Source organism: Callorhinus ursinus, unplaced genomic scaffold (assembly GCF_003265705.2).
Source record: "Callorhinus ursinus isolate GAN/ISIS: 27379988/994484 unplaced genomic scaffold, GSC_fseal_2.0 scaffold4, whole genome shotgun sequence".
NCBI classification, from domain to species: Eukaryota; Metazoa; Chordata; class Mammalia; order Carnivora; family Otariidae; genus Callorhinus; species Callorhinus ursinus.
Genome location: NW_027397066.1, coordinates 47,941,224 through 47,956,197, shown reverse-complemented (window position 1 = coordinate 47,956,197; position 14,974 = coordinate 47,941,224). Strand labels below are relative to the sequence as shown.

At 34.9% G+C, this 14,974-nt stretch overlaps 1 pseudogene; it reads left to right on the top strand.

Moving 5' to 3' along the window:
- The first annotated feature begins 1,688 nt into the window (after nucleotides 1-1,688).
- LOC112836168 (U2 spliceosomal RNA) lies at nucleotides 1,689-1,864 on the top strand (annotated as a pseudogene).
- The last annotated feature ends 13,110 nt before the right edge of the window (nucleotides 1,865-14,974 follow it).

Below are 14,974 nucleotides of genomic sequence, written 5' to 3'. Positions count from 1 at the left end.
CTGCTATTTAAGCTCATTTTTACCAAATTCCATAATCTCAAGAGTGTTAGACACTTCCCCATCATCTCCAGTGTTTTACTTCCTCTATGACCAGGAATTCTCAAGAAAATAATGGTCTGTATAAATATCATTCCAAGAACAGCATCTTGCAGAACTGATAAGGTTATGAGGTGGCAAGGTCTCCAACTCATTTGAGGGTGTTTCAGTGGATGGGTTGAAGCCATTAACAATTTTTGGATTCCCCTGTAAAGAGAGATCATCTAGGTTATATTCTTCTGTCACTGAAATATTCTTTGGTGGATTATTGTAATGGCTCTGCTTTTATAATAACGTTACTAACTGTGGGGGGCAGTATGGCCTTCCCAACACCTAAATAAGAGACTTGGATACATTTTATTTTCTGTTCGTAATTTGAAAAGTATACTACAGCAATGCAAATATACCAGACCAATACTTTACACGTATTTAGCCTTCAGTAGATATTTAATGAATTCATTTGAATTGTACTTGAGATGGATTAAACACACACACACACACACACACACACACACACACACACACACATATTCCCGAGAAGAGAATTTTCTTTTTATAAATCTGGTCCTTTATTGCTAAATGTAATGCATACAATTTAAGCTTAGATGAAATATCTAGAATATACAGTAAACTGCTCCTCCACTCTTCCTTGCTATTCCTATTTTCTACTTAGTAGATGAAAAAACTGAAGCCAAGAAACTGAAATAATTCTCTAAATGTCTTACAGTTATTTAGAGGCATAGACTAAATCTCTTTCTTCCAAGCTAATTTCATTTTCTATTTTTACTACAATACCTCAGTCAGTATACAAGCAGAAAAATAAATTATTATTTATTACCGTATTTTTTCAAATGGTTTTCAAGTTGATGAAATAATAGCCTTTCCCCCTCTTAAACACATAAGCATATATATTCTGGTTGTTTTAATTTGAGACTTGTTCTTTAGTATGAATTAATAGCATTAATTATTTAATAGGCATAGTCAAGTTTAACAACATATGTACCATTTCTAAATCCTTTTGGAAGTGTGTGATGATAGGTATGTTTTACGTTTGTGACATTGGACATGAAGGTATTAAATATCATGAGTTACCTTTTCTGGTGGGTTTGAGGACAGTGATACCAGAGAGACAAGCGGTGAGAGGTAAGTGTTTCACAAGAAAAGTCCTACTACTATGCAAAGGCTGACTGAATTTCCAGAGTACATTCCAATTAAGAAGTGACTATTTCTGCCAAAGAGGTTATGAACACTTTTCCATAGCCACAGCTCATAGAAGAGGGTTCTTACAAAGACAGAATGTGTCCCCCATAGACATATAAAGCAGGAAGTGACAGAAACAGGGCTTCTTCTTCTTCTTCTTCTTTTTTTTTTTTTTCCTTCTTCCATACTGCAGTGGTTCTTAGAGTCAGTAAGTAAAGATCGGGAACAATCTGTGGTCAGCAGTGAAGGCTGTGAGAGACAGAAACGTCCTGGAGTCTGGTAGGATCGGAACATAGTGGGATCAAACAGAAGTGGGACAGTGCTGTGACCATAACTGCTAGATGAACCTGTTCCTAAAATTCCCAGGGATTTAGGATGCTGTGTTTTGGTTAGTTAATTATTTTTAATGTGTTACATTAGTTTAGAGTGTATTTAATAATAAAGCCGATTGGATCGCTTCTCGGCCTTTTGGCTAAGATCAAGTGTAGTATCTGTTCTTATTAGTTTAATAAAGCCGACTGGAGAATTTCAGGTAATCACACTTTTTTTATCTTATTCATAAGGATTAAGAGTTAGCACTAGTTTCTTAGTAAAGGGTAACCGGAAGCACCATCAAGATCCACTGAAAATCATTTTTTATTTGTGGCATTTACCTCCATGACGTATATCTCTATGAAGTTTGTGAGGATATGCCCTTGTATTTGTTAAGGATTGACTGCTCCATGCCTTGTATAGGACTTGACATCTGTGATTCTCTGACATAATGAATGAATGAACGAGAATGAATTACCTGGGCCAGAGTTACTCCTTCTTAATTAATTAGCAGGTTAAAGAAACCTTTAACATATTGTTAAATATAGATAACTTATTTGGTAAACTCCGTTAGTGTTGCTATATTTAGTTAGAGGAATATAGGATGTGCAATTAAATCTGCATTTTGGATAAAAAGAAATAATTATAAAAATAAATAAAAATAAATAAATTATAAAAATATTTTTTCAGTATAAATATGTTCCAAATATTGTATGTATTACACTTTTAAAATGTTGTTTACCCAAACTTCAAGTTTAACTGGACATCTTGTATTTTATCTGGCAATCATAACCCTACCTGACTATTAGATTAAGAATTTTTTGGGGGGGTGCCTGGGTAGCTCAGTTGGCTGAGTGTCTGCCTTTGGCTCAGGTCATGATCTCGGGGTCCTGGGACTGAGCCCCGAACTGGGCTCCCTGGAGCCTGCTTCTCCCTCTCCTGCTCTCCCTGCTGTGCTCTCTTTGCTTGCTCTCTCACTCTCTCTGTCAAATAAATAAATAAAATCTTAAAAAAAATAATTTTTTGTAGTATTAAAATCAGGTAAGTAAAATCCTCTGTGGTATGCTGCCTTTGAAAAGACATATTTCTATCTGAGTTTATTATATGTCTTAGTCTATCACTCAGACATTGAGATACCTTCATAGATACTTCTAGACTGTGGAAGAGTTTTTGCATTACTATGAATACTTGCTTTTCTCCTCCACTGGTTTTCTGATGCTTAATATGCTATTAATTATCATATCATTTTATAAAGAATGGTTCTTTTTTAACAAGAAAGGATTCCAGGGACCATCAGGTTCAATGTGCCTATTTCCCAAATGAGTATACTCAATTACAAAGAAGTAAAGGGATTTACAGTACAAGTCTAGTTAGTGAAAGCGGAGTTTCTTACTCTATTTCAATGGACTGTTCGACGCACCTCAAATAAATGGTGGTTGACTGAATAAACAAATACAGTTAGGCTGAAATTTTTTAAAAAAAGGTTTAATTAGTTCAATCAGATTCTTATCAAATATATGGAGAAAAAAAAGAAACAAAAATGTATTTGGCTATGTTCCAGAGTACGTGCTTCCTAATTTAATCCTCTCAAAATCCTGTGGATTAATATTATCCCTATTTTATAAGTTTCTCAAGAGAATGAGAAAGTATCATTTGGGAGTTATGAGAAATCATCCCCCAAATACATCATTCAAATCCAGGTTTATCTCTACCTCAAAACGGCCCATTCCTCTCCTCAGAAGTTGGCATTCTAACACATCATCAGCTAAGAAAGTGTCAGGTTGTATGGAGGTATACATTGAACTGAAATTACAGGTATTTGTCTGAATAGTTTCAGATGAAGAAAATATGTAGAATTTGGCAGGGAAGACATCAGGAGACATTGTTGCACCAAGGAGTCCTCATTTATTTTGAACAAAACAGCACAGCCTTCCTTGACTGTTTACACTCTGTCACTATTACTGTTAGCTTGGGAAGCAGCTTCCCAAGCAACTTAATCTTCTTTTCATGGGTCCACAGGATTGTTCTACATTTTACTTTTTTTAAGTCACCATTTGACCCAAAGAGTTACCGCCATTCATTTTTGTCTTTCCTTTGAAGTTCTTTGTCTACGTAAAAAGCAAATAAGATCATGTTGTTTCCTGCTTAAAATCGTTTAGGATTTTTCAAGTGTTAGTGAGAAAGTCACTTCTTGAGAGTAACTCTAACCATTTCCTACAGCCCAGACCGAAGCCTCTATCCTCCCTTTGGCATGGATGGCAACTGCTGCATTTATCAGACTTGTCTTCCTCCCACACTAAATTTTTTGAGAACAGAAACTTTGGCATGTTCATCATAGTGTTTTTAACATCTTGCACAATCCTAGTGCTTAGTAAGTGCTCAAATTAGTCTGTTGAATGAATATTAAGAGTGTTCCAGTTAACTAAGTTTTTATGCATAGACTTGCCAATTTTTAAAATATTTTTAAATATTTTAAATATCTTTGATGTGTTTCAGCTAATAGGGAATAGTACTGTTCAGACTCTGCCTTTAATTCCAGGCTGAGCATTATTTTTTCTATTTAAATATTTATTTATTTAAATAAATAATTATTATATCATTTATTATTTATTATTTTATTTTTTTATTTCTCTAAAGTGGTTTCATCCTTGACATGCATTCTCTTATTTACCTCTTAGAGTTGTTATACATACCTGAGTAGAAAAGAGCTATTAATGAACCATCAAAAGGATTAGAGCTTCAAATAAAAGTTATTTTACATTTCTTAGAAATCTCTAGGTTAGCTATTTTTAGTTCCCAGTAAGCTCATCTTGGGTCATTTCCTTACATAGTCATATGAACCATCAATTTTGAAATTTACTTTAGATGCTTTTACTATTCAGAAATAATCTTAGAATGAGAGATTGTTTAATGATAAAGTGACACGAAGCATATTGCACATATAAGGTTAAGTGGAACATTTGAATAAAAATGTTAAATATTCTCCTCTTTATGTTATATCCCTATACAAAAACACCTGATGAATTCAAAGTTAACATCTTCTTTCTCGGCAAGATGTAGGCAAGTTAAGATTCAACACTGGTGTGGCAGTTAATGGCATTTATCTTTGTTTATGGTTTAGTTTTTCACACAGTGTGATATTTAAAAGAATGATACTAAAGGTAAAAAGTTAAACTATCTATGGCTTTTTAAAGAATTGCAATAGCACGTCACAGAATAGTGCATCGCAAAACACAATGTGACTATTTACAAGCAGAGCCTAATATTGAATGTGATGGGCCATAAAATACAAATACAAGTCTTAGTGGATAAATGTACAATCTCCTCGGTACTAAATTTCTACTTTGAAAAATTAGTGGCTGTTGAGAAATCTGGTTCTCTTCCAGGAGTGGGAGTTTTCAATTATTAGAGGATAGATCAAATCCTGTGATAATTTAGCATCAGCACATTTCTGATTGAAGGGTCTCTCCCATAAAGCGTCTGACAAGGTCAAGAGGTTTCATTCCGTGCTGTTTACTCACAATTGATTTCTTTCCTCACTTTGCATTTTCAAGCAATTAATATTTTTCCTGTACTAAATGTATTCTACTGCTTGTTTTTCTCCCTATTAAATTCTCTATTTCATGAGTGAAGTGAGAAAATATAAAAAAAAAAGAAAATATGAGATGAGTAAGTTGACATGAAAAAAAATCAAACATGTTTCCTGTTTAAGGAAAACCCTTTTGTTTCATATCTCTGAATTAGTAGGGCAACATTTTTAAAAATTATTTATGTAATTTCCTGAGCTCTCATTAATTCAGGGATAGGTTCTCATTTTTTAATTACCTAAAGACTTTTTGAGTTATAACTTTGAAGCAACCTTGAATCATCTTGTCTTTGTGCACTATTATTTTAGAAATCCTTTAAAGATCATGTACCCTTAGACTCCAGCAAACATTAACATCTGGAGGTGAAAGATCTAGCAGATGAAACAGCTATGAGAGAAATTACAAGGGCATGTAATTATTTAAGTAATTACTGGGGGATTGGTGGTTTTCATTCTGTCTGCCTTGTGGATAGACAGATCTGGAGAGAACGAGAGGGAAAATGAGAGAATGGAGAAAAAGAAAGTGAGAGATATGTACTCATGGATCAAGGCACAGAGACATTTTGACTAGAAAGGAAGTTACATGCAATCTGCTCATCCTTATTTCAATATGAGAAACTGATTTTCATTTAGTATGATGAGAAATTTGAGGATCTCAAATCTTTTGTATATGACAAAAGGCAAGTAGGTTATTTTGTCCCAATATTTCCTCCTATGTAGAGACAGTGTTAGAAACAAAGCCAACATATGAGAATCTCTGTTCATTCTGACATTTTTCTACAAAAATTCCTGTGATGGACTGGTGGCAGAACTGATTTCCATGACTAACAAAAAGCTAAATATGTATTTTCTTTTTAATTAATGTTTTCTTCCAATTATCCAATGCTGTTATTTCGTATGTTCAATGTTACATCAAACTTTTATTAAGTATGGGAAACATTTTTATTAAAATAATTATATTTTATTTAGGATGGTGATCCACCTGAATAGCCAGTTATTTCATTTTGGAATAGATAAAGTACATTTTAAAAAATACCTATGGCAGATTATTTCTGAGCTTTAACATAACAGAGCTGGCTCATTTTTATTTTCCCCCGGCATTTGGGGATGCCTGGTCCTGACCCCAGATAAATAAGAGGAAATTTATATACTAAGGAAAACTTTTTGAGCACCTGTTTCTGTTGGATGCCATTTTTTATCATCTAATGTGGTAGATTATTGAGAGACATGGTCATAATTCTTTACTTTTTTACAGGGATCAGGATAGAAAACTTCTCCTTCTCAGTGGAATCTATACACATCACTCAAATGCTCTGTTCTCATTTTCTCACATTCACCCAGACCAAACATTCCTTCTCCATTCTGAGAATAACATATATATACATATGCTTCACTGGTTTAAATATTTACTGTTGAATATAAAACATCTATTGCTTATCATGGAAATTGAACTGAAAAATGTTGATTGTGAAATAATCCACATTGAGATAAAAAGTAAAGTAAACCATCCAAATAAAACCACACACACACACACACACACACATACACACACACACACACACACACACACACCAGCATTATTCTTTAGTCTAACTACCACCTAAGGGGTTTATGCATCTTAGACATCCCACAGTACTATAAAGTCAGTAGGATCACCATGCCCAAATTAACCTTTCTAGGGTGGAGTCAGGGATTTGGGATGCCTTTCTGGATTCTGCAATTTTAACTACTTCAGTATACTCTTTTGCTGAAAAGAGCCTCCCACTTCTTTTTCTCAGGATCTACCTGGTAAAAGAGAGAACAAAAAGCATTTCTAAAGAAAAGAGTGGGTGTTGGAGAAAAGAGGTAAGCCACTGCACAGAAGGTAGAAAATACTTAGGCAAGCAAATGATTGGATCAATGGCTGATACTGTGAGGGCCCTGCTGGAGGTTAATATGAATGAGATGTTATGCTTCATTGACTAAGTTTACCTAATTCTTTCACACATCAATATTGCTTTTTATGATGCAGTTGCCTAACTTTGTTGCAATTTGCTATCTAATCTATAATGCTATTATTACCTTCAACAGTGATTGGGAAAGCCGCATGAGCATGCTCTGATTAAACCTTAATTATTAGACCACCTTTGCTAAACGCACTGTGAGAATATATGATCTCTACCACCCTGTATCACGGCCAGCATCTTACTTCAAAGCGGCAGTTAAACTCACCACATCTGTTGAAAAGCAAATCTGCTATGTTAATTTTCATAATGAACTGCAAAACCACAGAGGTCTGTTTATCCCCTCTTCCCTTAGTATCGAGAGAAGCCTTTAGTTAACCACTAATATATTACAGGATGCCACAGAAAGTAGATGCTTCAGAAGTGAAAAATTTTCTGGTTTGTTTATTTTGGGATGTAGCTAAAAGCTTGCTTTTGTATTCTGTGGGTTTCTATAGTTAAAAGCTGCATTAATGTGGCTGAAATACTTTGAAGTAAGTAGAGATAAAACCAATCAGCAGGTATTTAAACTGAGGGCTCTGAGGTGGAAAAATCACCTCTTTCCCTTCAGGTAGATGCCTGAAGATATATCTTTGTTAATGAGGTTTCATGCTGTCTTACTGGATCCTTAATCATTTAAAATGCAAATCCCGAAGAATGAAGTAAGAGCTATCGTATATATGAGAAGGTGGCTGATTTTTTTAATAAAAGATTATGCCATCTGCTTCCCTCCTCATTCTACTAACTGTGAAATTCCTCCTATGAAATTACAAGAATTTGTAAACTACAAACAACACAGCTCAGAAGTCAGCAAATGGAGTATCACTTTTCTTGGATTCCCTGCCTCCTCTCCTCAGTTTAGAGTGTGTTCATACGGTCAGGCACAGGGGAAGGTAAACATATCTCTCCTGAACAACTGACATTCTATTACCAATGATTATAATATTTGCATCATAGTGATTTCTGAATGAGCTAGAAGGACATTTATAAAGAATTATTTCAAAGTGACCTACTTTAGATATTTTGAATACTCCAAATAGAAAGCCTAGCTATGCCTGAAAAAATTTTTTCAGGTAATTCTGTGTGAAATCAGGAATTCAGGAAGAGAAGTTTGTGTTTTCAGAGAGCTTTTTTCAAGGAGAGCTCAGGATTGAATTACACTCTACTTTCAAAGTTTCCTGCCCGCGACATATTTGGGGAGTTCCTCTGTTTCTTTTCTGTCTTGTTTTTTAGTTCTACCCCTAGTTCAATTCGTGCCACAGTCTCTTTCTCTCCTGTCACTCTTTAACAGCTACTTTTAGGTCTGTTTTGGGTCTTCACTTACCTCCCTCCTGCCCTCACCTTGAACTCTGGAACCACCATCCTTACTATCCTTATTCTAACCCCAGCAAGGCCTAAGAAGACCAACTTCACTTTCCATTGAAAATGCCTTAGTTTCTCTCAATATCACTAACCCACATTCAACAATAAAGCAAAGTGACATGAAGTAAAGAAATAAACTAGACAAGAAAACCATTGCTAAAGCTGTGAAAGAAAAAGAAAGAAACACCGAGTCTCCACAGGAATATCCCTCTGGATGCACTAGGTTTGTTATCTGACCACGAAATCCAACTTTTCTGTCCTTAGAAATGTGGTTTCTTAAGGACTGTATCTTTGGTCTTAGAATCCTAAATCTTGGGGGCGCCTGGGTGGCTCAGTTGCTTAAGCGACTGCCTTCAGCTCAGGTCATGATCCCAGGGTCCTGGGATCGAGCCCCTCATCGGGCTCCCTGCTCAGTGGGAAGCCTGCTTCTCCCTTGCCCACTCCCCCTGCTTGTGTTCCCTCTCTCGCTGTCTCTCCCTCTCTCTGTCAATTAAATAAATAAATAAATAATCTTAAAAAAAAAAAAAAAGAATCCTAAATCTTTTAGGATTTGTGCTTGATCTATCATATGTCCTTAACATATATTTGTAAATAAATGAACTATTGAATTTTCATTAATTTTTTTTTTTACTATGCTTGTCTCAACAGAACATATTAAGGTTTTTTGTTTTTTTTTAACCTATCATAAGTTAAAATACATTAATGGACTCCCTAAGAGAAAGATCACTTATTAGTACTAGCTCTTTTTGGCCAAGTATATAGCTGTTTTCTAACTCTTTAGAAAATAAAATAGTCAAAAAGCTATTTGGGATCAGATGGGATACATATTTTTGAACTGCTCAAACAAGGTCAATGAATGCTAAAAATTGAGGCTGAATAATGTAGGTACAACTGAGGTCATGAAAGGCCTTGTATTCCAGGATGACTTTGGAGTTCATTTTGATGAAGATGGACATTTATTAAAACATTGGAAATAAGGAAATGTCTACCACATTTGCAATTTTAAACAATAGCTTATAATGCACTCTGGGAGAAAGAGTTGGCAGGGGCTAGGTTGAAGGCAGGTTAAGAAGTTATTTGGGTCATAATGGTGAGAATAATGACTATGTATATGTGACCATTAGTGTCAGTGAGGGGGAGAATATTTTAAGGAACCAGCTAAAGAGAAGAATTTGATTTAACATTCTGAGAAGGTAAGTGATAAGATTATGCCTAACTTTTCAAAAAAATAAAAAATAAAAGGTTTCAAAATTTCCCATTTACAGTGTTGTCCTGCATGTACTGTTCAGCTTCTAAGTTTTAGCCTAATACCTACCTAAATAAGTATTCAATCAAGGCAACTTACAGTGTTTTCTTTTCCCTGGTTTTTCACTCACATTATATTTGAGTTCAGTATTCTTCTTTGCAAACTGGCTTTCAACTTTCTGGGTGAATGACAATAAAATAAATCTGACTCCCTCCCAAAGCTATATATATATACATTATTCAAATTATTTCAAGTTTCCATATCATGCAATATAATTTTAAAAACACTAATATTATACATGTAGGTTATTGGGTACACTTTGACATTATTATCTAAAACCCAATATTTCAAGTAATTGTGCTTGTGTGTGTGTATGTGTGTGTATGTATTGGAGGTTTATTTTACTTGTCATCAGTGTTCCTGAATTGAAATGAGAAGGTCCGCTTATTTATTTATTTATTTATTTTTAAGCTTTCATAAGAGGTATCTTATGTCTTAAAAATTAATGTGATAAATCTCCTATAATATGAAAAATAGTAACGTATTTTAAGTACTTCTAAGAAAAAGAAGATGGAATGAATTAGCACAAATGTAAAATTATGTAGTTTATAAAATGCTATTTTAAAGGCTGGCTATGCATTGATTTTGTTATATAATCCCCAATACCATTTTCCCCATAAATTCAAAAACCTTGAACTTTGATTCATAATGAAAGCTCAGAATTCTACAAAGTGGGTTATGTGAAGTAATAAGAAAAAGCCTATGTATGAATTATTTCTTAGTTAGAAAATTGCAAAACTGCTTCAAGCTACTTTCTGTAGGATGTCAGGGGAAGGAAAAAGTAGAAAGAACACTGGATATGAAGTTGTTTTCATGTTTTCAATAAATAGAAATGTTTCATTCTTTAACATGATCATGAATGTATGTATTCAATTAGTAGTTACTTACTCTCTACTCAGCATATGTCCTGATGTGAGCACTATGGGAGCATAAACATACGGTGTCTCTCCTCATCAGCTGGTAGCATAGATGAGGACATAAAATAATTATTGAACAAGTGAGATTGTCACATGCCATAAGAGACCCTGAAATATGTATGACTTTAAAATTTCAGAGGAAAAAATCATTTTTGGTCAGGATGATCAGGAAAGAAACCTAAAGGAGGTAACATTTGAAGCTGATTTGTGAAGGATGAACACAGTCAATAGTGGGAGATGGAAAAGCAAAGACAGTTTTCCATTTAAATGGACAGCATGAGAAATATGTGTCAGTGGAAGAATGTGGGGAAAAATCAGGAATGATGTGGTGGCAACATAACACTTGAACTTTGCAAATGCTATAAAATGACTAGGATAATGGAAAGGTGGGAAAGGTATGGTGCCAAGGGTGACTTTCAGTGATAAACTAATGAATTTAGACGAAAGAAATGTAGGTACACATGGGGAACCATCAAAAATAGTGAAATGCTGAACACAGAAATGAAAGAACTAGAATTATGCTTTGGGATGAATCTGTGAGAATAAGGAGAGAAATCAGAGGTCAAAAATAAGTCAGAAATTTATTGTAGTAGCTAGATGAGAGATCTTGAGGATCTAAACAATAATGGTGATGATGTAAATTTTTATGAAGAAAATGCCACCTTTTGGGGGGATTATTTCAGTAGAGTTTAAAATGAAGAAAGCATTGCTTTATATTTTCTACTGTGAAGAAGAGAACAGACTTGAGAATACCAAATCTATGGAAGACCCATATCTTATTGTGCATTGAGAGTTGTTAATTCACATAATGTTTTGTTAGTGAATTCTCCATGCCAAAAGGCACCTATGTAATGTACTTTGTATTAAAATGTCATGTATCCTGAGTAGTAAAGTTAAGCCAGTGTGGGAAAGGTGCAACATTCACTCAATATTTTCAAATCATCCTCATTATTTAGCATTTTTCATAGGTGACTTAAAATATATTAATTACCGAAATCACCAAATTTGAAAATCACTGTTTTCATATTTACCTAAAAGTTTTCAAGTATTGTATTTCAGTTAACACAAACTGAGATATTTTCTGAGTCCCATAATGTTATCATGGAATGGTCAAAATAAAATTCCTGGAACAGAAATTACATGGTACTCTGTGGCTTCTATAACTCACTTCCCATAGGCCACAAATATTAAGTATAAAAAGAAGCACATTTAATTCTTCCAAAAAACTATGCATATTTATAGTACCATATGTAGGGACGCCTGGGTGGCTCAGTCAGTTAAGCATCTACCTTTAGCTCAGGTCATGATCCCAGGGTCCTGGGATCAAGTCCCTCATCAGGCTCCTTGCTCAGCAGGGAGCCTGTTTCTCCCTCTGCCTGCCACTCCCGCTGCTTGTGTGCTCTCTTTCTCTCTCTCCCCAATCTGACAAATAAATACATAAAAATTAAAAAAAAACTATAAAAAATATAGTACCATATGTAGGCAACGCTTGGGGTATTTACATTTTATTGCTCATGTAAAATTATCCTCATGTGTTAAGATATCTATGATTGGCTCTCTCAACTTATTTTATTTGTCTCCCATTTGGAGATTTTATAACGCTTAAAAACTGCATTTTTAAAACTTCTTTGCAGCTAGAGTTCTAGATATGTTTTCACCCATTAAATGTGCTTCCAAAAATTTGGAAGTCAAAACCAAGAAAGGCCTTCTTCCTTCAACTCTGGCTACCTCTTTTCCTTAGGAAGGTCATGGTTCTCTTGCAACAGGATCCGTTGCTCATTCTTTAGCTTTCCAGAGAAGTAGTAGCCTCTTGATCTTACTGTTTACTCCATGGGTTACAACTGTGTGTGTCATTTCAGTTTTCTGCACCAAGGCTTCTCCAGTAGTGGAAAAGGCTTTACGGCCCACCCTGGAACAGCTTCGCTTCAGAGTGGGCTAGTTCTAGGTTCTTCTTGGGATAACTCTAGAATCCCAGCCTAGAATTGACTCTTTTAGCCCTTTTGACAATTTTGGAAGCACCTAGTTCTAATGTTAAATTCTTTTTTCCTTAGGGTGGTTTCTGTTTTTTGCCTTGAACACTACATGATATAGCCTATATTGTATTGAAATCATCAGTATGATTATCTCCAACTTTATCTCTTGACATTTTCTGAATTTGTGTAAGAAAAAAATTCTTCGTGTGAGCACTATTTGCCTCAGAATAAGTAATTATAGGGGTTGGGAAATGAACTTCTTAAGAGCACTTTGTCTGAAACAAGATTGCAAGATAGTTTTAAAAAGTACCATTAATTCTACCAGACATGCATTTTTGTGGATGGCCATCTTTATGTGTCCTTGCTTTCGGGCTCAGAGTTTTCTATGTTTTTTTGCACTCTTTCCATGAGTTCCCCCTTTCCTTTATCACTGTGTTTTCTCATATTTCTATTATTTTTCAGTCACCCTTTCCCTCCCTGTCACAATTCTCCTTCACTGTACTCCAATCAGTAATTTTATGAAGCACTGAGATAACAGGTTCTTCTAGTTCAAGGCCTGACAGTACTGTCAGAATGACAGATATTCTCTAAATGGATCCTCAAATTTTACTGATCCGTAGGGTCCCCAAATCACTGCTTTCTCTGAAGGTTCTTTTCCTCTATTAGAATAAAATTCTGAGATCGTGTTTAGTCTTTCCAGTGTGTAAAAAGGAGCTTTATATAAACACAAAGATGACAATAATGATTGCTTTAAAGAACCTAGGAAGAAGTAATATATAAGCAGCTATCTAGACCTAACTGAACAGCAGAAGCCTCACCAAAGATTTCAGGAGGCAGTTGAAATGGTCTTGCTTGCTTACAGAATTCACTGATTCAGGAGAGGGGTCAGGAAATTTTGGCTATTTTCTCCTATTGCTACATAAGACTTGTTGTGATGCAAAAGAAAGGGATAATGAGGTCATTATCTTAATGGGGGAAACCTAACAACATATACTTGTCAGATGAAAAGAAGTGCCTTGAAGTTTTCTAATATGCATTCTAGGTTATACTCTGTTTTGAGTTAGAAAATTTACCATGTAAACTCAAGGCTTATGGAGAAAATCTTCCATATAGATGTTGGTAAGATAATGTGTAAAACTCAGAGTCTTATCCTGCTACTTTTTGCATGATATGTTTTTATTCCCATTACTAGAACTGTGTATTATATCACAATTATGGTATGAAAAAGACAAGAGAGGGGGCACCTGGGTGGCTCAGTCGTTAAGCATCTGCCTTCGACTCAGGTCATGACCCCAGGGTCCTGGGATTAAGCCCCGCATCGGGTTCCCTGCTCCGCGGGAAGCCTGCTTCTCCCTCTCCCACTCCCCCTGCTTGTGTTCCCTCTCTCGCTGTGTCTCTCTCTGTCAAATAAATAAAATCTTAAAAAAAAAAAAAAGATAAGAGTAGATAACATATGATGTGCAACTTAATGATAAACACCCTTGAGAGGCAGTAAAAAGGCCTTTTCGGTTCTACCTGGTACTGCAAAATTTGGCTATTTTTACCAATGTGATCAGGCTAGTACTTGAGATATGTTCATGATAGCTGTACTTCTCAAATATTTTTAATCCATGTTAATATTTAATCATTAATCATAGGTTATATAATTCCTAATAGAAAATTATTCTATATATTGAATAAATATTTTCAATTAAAATTAGTATAAAATATTCAGACAAAAAACTGTGTTATTTATCTTCTGGATGGACCAACATCTGGCAAACATATGATGGTAATATTCCTTTAGCTTTGGCCATCACAGGCAGGTTTAAACCTTTAGCATAAATTCTCTGGAGCAAGAACACAGAAGAAGAAAAGTTAATGGGATTATTGCATCAAACTGAACATTTTCATTTTCCTTTCTCTTCATTCTTTTCTCTTGTTAACCATAATGAAACACTGGTGTTCACTGCAATCTTTCAGGCCTTTAGTTTGCAGTCCCCAGAGCTAGTTCAGCCATTTGCCTGTGGGAAGCCTCTGCATCTCCAGCTGGAAATTATCATGTTAATGATAACACTTAGTGCTAATTAAACAAGTCCATAGCTTTCTTATTTTCTCTTCTTTCAACCTTGTCTGTGATGTTTTCTGATGAACAGAATCTTAAAATTAAGAGCTTCATTTGATATTTTATTGGGAAACAATAAAGTGTGCCTATTTAAATAATAAAATTTAATAAATTTTGACAAATGTATACAGGGAGAAATTGACAGAATCAAGGTAATTAACATATCCATCACCCTACATTTTTGTCATGCCCTCAG